Source organism: Gymnoscopelus microlampas (assembly GCF_963454915.1).
Source record: "Gymnoscopelus microlampas genome assembly, chromosome: 13".
Lineage (NCBI taxonomy): Eukaryota > Metazoa > Chordata > Actinopteri > Myctophiformes > Myctophidae > Gymnoscopelus > Gymnoscopelus microlampas.
Window position 1 is genome coordinate 52,194,895 of NC_139950.1, and position 5,994 is coordinate 52,200,888.

Consider the following 5,994-nt stretch of genomic DNA (forward strand, 5'->3'; position numbering starts at 1 on the left):
TTGCAAGTGCTTGTCAGGGTGAATGAGATGTAAAAAACAAAACATATATTAATGTGTTTATACTGATGTGTGATGTATGGTGTCACGCCGCAGTTCACTCACACTCACTCACGGGGCGGGCCGAGTCGTTGATTTATATATTGTTTTGCGGGGCGGGTTGGGGCGGGTTCGGTTCCGTGGCGGGGCGGGCAGGGCGGGGTATGAAAAACCTGACCGTCGCATCAGTAGTGTGGGGACTCATTTTAAACAAGCTCAGTGCTTAATGAGTCTTCCAGTTTAGTAGACCTTGTATAGTGAATTGTACTTCCATGTACTGTTGTCATGTCTTACTAAATAAAGTACATCAATCAATCAAAGAAGGTTGATGCTGCATCAACAAAGCTCTCTGGATAATAAGCGGCTGCCTGAGGCCTGTGTCTCACCTGTCAGTCCTTGTGGGGAATCTCCCCGGCCGGTCTCCAGCCAGAGGCAGCTTACCATCAACCTGACAAAAGGAAAGCCCAGATACATGACTGGTATATCCTGTTGACACTATGACGACAACAGCCCCGCTAAACAGACTCCAGTCCCTTCACTCGTACAACAAGGAGCACAAGAGACGCTTCGTTCTGTCTGTGAGGACATGTCTATATAAACGTTCTGTCTCTGAGGACATGTCTATACAAACGTTCTATTCAATAGGGAGAGAGTATGAGAAATCAGAACATTATTTTGATGCTTTTCACTGTTGTACGGACAGCAGTTGAGACGCAGTCACTGATTGGCCCGATCATTTTCTTATTTCTCATACTCACTCCCTATAGGCTGAAGTCCAGACTGATACCGGGGAGGAACGAGAGGGTGAATCCACGTTATCAGTCTGGACAATGCCAGGCTAGGGGTATAACACGGAGGCAAAAGAAGAAAAGGAACAGGTGTACAACACAAACACTAAGGAAGAAGGGACATTACTAGACCTAAGAAAGTTCTCTGGTTGGGAAAGAGCAGCTGCCAAAGCCATTGCATGTCTGAGGTGCCATGCTCAACAAATGAAGGGTCTTACACTTAAGAAAGGTGAAGCCACACGTGTTGTCAACGTAACAGAACCTGAAGGTCTGGAGGGCTCTGGTCTGGAACGTCCTGCATGAGATGAGGAGAGAGAGAGGACATATATAAATATTAACATTAAACTGAATGACTGTCTGGTTACCCTGAATGACAGCTCTGTCACTATTACAATGTCTCTCCTCAATATGAACACAATTTAAATGTCTCATCTCTATATAATATACACTTTAATATCATTAAAGTGTACATTATATTATGTCTACATTCTCTACATGTCTAGTTCAATGTGCATAAAGTACTTAGGTCATTACTGTGTTTGGTCACTAGATGGCAGTCTAACAACATATAATGGACCAGGTTCTCAGTCTAACTGAAGTGATTTCTCCAACTAGATGGCTGTATATAGAACAGTTAATGATAAAACATAAACATAATAATTCTACATATTATTGTGTTCATTGTTTAGTAAACAGATCTTTCATAATGTTTCACTGATCATAGATTAAAGACTTTATGAACAAACAACATATTTATTATAGTTTAATCTCTACCAGTGAACAGGATGTAAAGAGACTCTCTTACACAATGATCACTTTGTTATTAATTAACTCTGGATCAATATTATACTGATGTTTCATTAGATTATATTCTAGAGACACAGACTGTGTTCAGTTGTAATAAGTTGTAAATGCTAGTGATTGACCAGGATAAGACAGATAATACATGTTAGTGAACATAAAGTTAAACTCATCTTGAGAGATAAAGGCTCTGGTCCAAAAAAAGATCCATTTCACTTTGGGGTGTGTGGGGTGAGGTCTGTGTCTTTTTTTATTTATTTATATATATATATATATATATATATATATATATATATATATATATATATATATATATATATATATATATATATATATATATATATATATATATATATATATATATATATATATATATATATATATATATATATATATATATATATATATATATATATATATATATATATATATATATATATATATATATATATATATATATATATATATATATATATATATATATATATATATATATATATATATATATATATATATATATATATATATATATATATATATATATATATATATATATATATATATATATATATATATATATATATATATATATATATATATATATATATATATAGTGTAGCCTATAGATGTGAGGAGTGAGGACACATTTACACACTCACTTGTAAACCTGTTATGTAAAGTAGTGATTTGGGTATTTGGGAGTAGTGATTTGGGTAAATAGCAGATCTACGATACGATACGATACGATACGATACAACTTTATTGTCAGCTTTCACCGAAATTTGCTTTGTGTCCATGACGTCACCGTTCAAGATACAGGCAGGACATACACAATACATTACACAAAGTACATTACAGGACATACATCACAGAAGCAGACAGAAACAAGAACAGTAGAACAAATCCTCTTGGTTTACCGACTTTGGTTTAAAAGCAGAACAGACTGATGTACAAAAGAGTTCTTTAGCCTGTTTTTCTTATATTTAGGGACTCTAAACCGCCTCCCGGAGGGCATCAGTTGATATTCATCATTTAAAACATGTAAGGGGTCAGAGGAGATGCTCTTTGCCAGTCTAAGCATACTATTGATCTGGGCCTCTTTAAAGGAACGTAACACAGCCTCGACTGGCCTACCAACTATTTTAGCGCAGATCTTAATTTGGCTATACAGTTTGTTCTTATATACCATTGATAGGCTGTTAAACCAGGCCGTGCTACAGTACAACATCACAGTTTGAACAACAGACGCATAGAAAAGAGACAAGATCTGACTGCTAGCACCAAACGATCTAAGTCGGCGTAGGGAGTACATACGCTGCTGTATCCTCTTACAAATATAATCAATATGAGATGACCATGCTAAGGTGGCATCTATCATCACCCCCAGATATTTGTAAGATGGGACCTGTTCAATAGCTGAACCATGGATTGTCACCGGTGGTGTCTTATCACCGGGAGCAGGACCAAATATAATTTCCTCAGTTTTCTTAGTGTTGATAATCAGATTATTTTTGTCACACCACTCCACAAGCCGGTCAACGCTACACTGGTACTGTTTCGGGTCATCACTGTCAGTCATCAGAGCTATTAGCGTAGAGTCATCTGAATATTTCAGAAGAAACTGATTTGACTCGCAGGTGTTACAGTCTGCCGTGTAAAGAGTAAACAATACAGGAGAGCTAATGCAACCTTGGGGTGCACCAACTCTGGTCCTGATGGGAGAGGAGAGTGTCTTGTTTACCTTTACATACTGAATTCTGTCAGTGAGGAACTTAAGATAAAACTGAATAACAAAAGGATTAATGTGTAACTGAACCATTTTAGTGAGGAGCAAGTCCGGCTGTATTGTGTTGAAAGCAGAAGAAAAATCTAGGAAAAGTCCTCTAGCATAGGATTTTGGTTTGTCAAGATGTTTAGAGATGACGTGAACCAATGTGACAACTGCATCCTCTGTACTACGACCCTGCTTGTAAGCGAATTGAAATGGGTCCTGTGAGTTAAATATCTACAAGCTCATAACGCCTCGCAGTGTGAGCTTGTAGATCTACTATTTTCACAATATCTTTCTTACGTAATCTAAATATAAACATACAGATACCCTGTAAACACTTATACTGTATGTTGGTTTGTTTACTGTTGAGTGACAACATTAAAGATAAACCCCTAAATCATTAGTTGGGTCCAGACCCCCCACTGGACAAGTTGATAAGGTTGTATACCTCAGAGTCATGTGTTGTAGGATGTGGACACGGTGTGGTCTAGCTGTCTCTCCTCTCTGGGTCTAGATGGTTGTTTCTTCATCTGGTTGATCTGTGGTGTGTTAGAGGTCTGTAGCAGCTGCTAGTTCTGCTGTCTCTGCTTTACACTGATGTCTGGTGGATCCTCATCACCTGACTAGTCTGTGGAAATAATAATAAACTTTATTTGTATACAGGAAGCACCTTTCATGACATCACATGCAGCACAAAGGGCTTTATATATTTAAAAAAACGACAAAAGAGAAATGCAAGCAAAAACAGACCAAAAACATGATCAGGAACAAATTAAAAGGAGGCAAAGATCAAATTAACTCATTTTGTGCCACATGACGTCTAAGACGTCACGTGGCCTGACGCCCCGTGCGCCACATGACGTCATGGGAAAAAAAAAGAAAGAAAAAAAAAACATGTTCAGAACCCAAAATATGATGATTTGAAGATGTGCTGCTCCATCCACTCCTTGTTTAACCTATAACTTAAAAAGGCTGTATCTCGCTTCCTAAGCACTTTTTTTTTTTACAATGAATTTTGCCTGTGGCACTCAGAGCCAAACTGCCATAAATAAGCATGGCATTGAATGAGTTAAAACAATACAGGAAAATACCAGGAACAAAACAACAAATACAATGTAATCAGCTAAAAGCAAGAGTAAAAAAGTGGGTCTTGAACTTGTTTTTAAAGCTATCTGTGGTCGTTGTCTGTCTTATATGTAATAGACGCCTTATCAGACAACGTCACACTGATATGAAACAGTATGCGCGCACAGGTCAGCAGCAAAAGAACCCCACCGCTCATAAGATGTAATGTTAAAGTGGTCACAGCCTCACGTGTAAAAATGCTTCCCATCAAACTTTCAGATGCTGTTTTTCTCCCAGTATGGAGGAAGAATGCTTAGGATTGTTACTGTGATCTCTGCCTCTTGAAATATATAATCCTTGGTTTCTGTTGTGTGTAAATAATGATAACAACTCAAAGCAGTTGTCCTCCAAACCCCTCCTCCAGTGTCTGTCATAAGAACGGAGGGAGCGCTCTGTGATCATGACACCAGAAGGTCTTCCACGCAGAGAACGGCCGAGAATAGCAGATCTCCAAGCTCACAGCAGTCGCATCCGTGACCGTGACGCGGTTGTGAGCTTGTATGTCAGCTGTTCTCGGTGCGCGATGAAGTACATATGTCTCGCTAGGGCGCACCTCACTAGCCTACATACAGTGGAGGTTGAATGAACTGAAACCAGCAGAACCCCAAAACAGCAGGTTTGGGGATCTGTTGGGAACTCATTACATGTGCGTCCAGTCTCAATGTTTGTAAACAAATAATTGGTCTATGGGAGCTTGTTCCAACATATTTTTTATATTTCATGTTTGACACCTTGAGGAGGTCAGCACTAGATGACCTGAGGAGACGGTTTGGAACATATTTGGACAGGCAATCTAAAAGGTATGAAGGGGCTTAGAACAATGAAGTGCCTTAAAAACTATTAAAACTATTTTAAAATCAAACACTACTGTATGTTGGTTTGTTTACTGTTGAGTGAGAACATTAAAGATAAACCCCTAAATCATTAGTTGGGTCCAGACCCCCCACTGGACAAGTTGATAAGGTTGTATACCTCAGAGACATGTGTTGTAGGACCTGGGAGTGGTGTGGTCTAGCTGTCTCGTCTACGGGTACAGTTGGTTGTTTCTTGATCTGCTGTGGCAGAGGTCTGTAGAGGCTGCTGGTTCTAAAAACACTGCTGTCTCTGCTTTACAGTGATGTCTGGTGGATCCTCATCACCTGACTAGTCTGTGGAAATAATAATAATAACAATAAACTTTATTAGTATACAGGAAGCACCTTTCATCACATCACATGCAGCACAAAGGGCTTTATATATAAAAACAACAACAAAAGAGAAATCTAAGCAAAAGAACATGAACACAACATTAAACAACACAAACATTCAGATTAAAAACAAGATGAAGAACAAATCAAAAGGAGACAAAGATCTAATTAAAACAATACAGGAAAATAGCAAGAACAAAACAACAAATACAATGGAATCAACATAAACACAAGAGTGAAACAGTGGGTCTTTGAGCTTGTTTTTAAAGCTATCTATGATGGTTGC

The 5,994-nt window shown here is 38.2% G+C and overlaps 1 long non-coding RNA gene across 1 annotated transcript; it reads right to left on the reverse strand.

Moving 5' to 3' along the window:
* Nucleotides 1-422: 422 nt before the first annotated feature.
* LOC311058906 lies at nucleotides 423-3,976 on the reverse strand. Its single transcript, XR_014602096.1, has 3 exons — nucleotides 3,845-3,976; nucleotides 1,043-1,119; nucleotides 423-484 (listed from the first exon to the last, which is right to left on the reverse strand). It is a non-coding gene; the product is annotated as an uncharacterized lncRNA (long non-coding RNA).
* Between the last annotated feature and the right edge of the window lie 2,018 nt (nucleotides 3,977-5,994).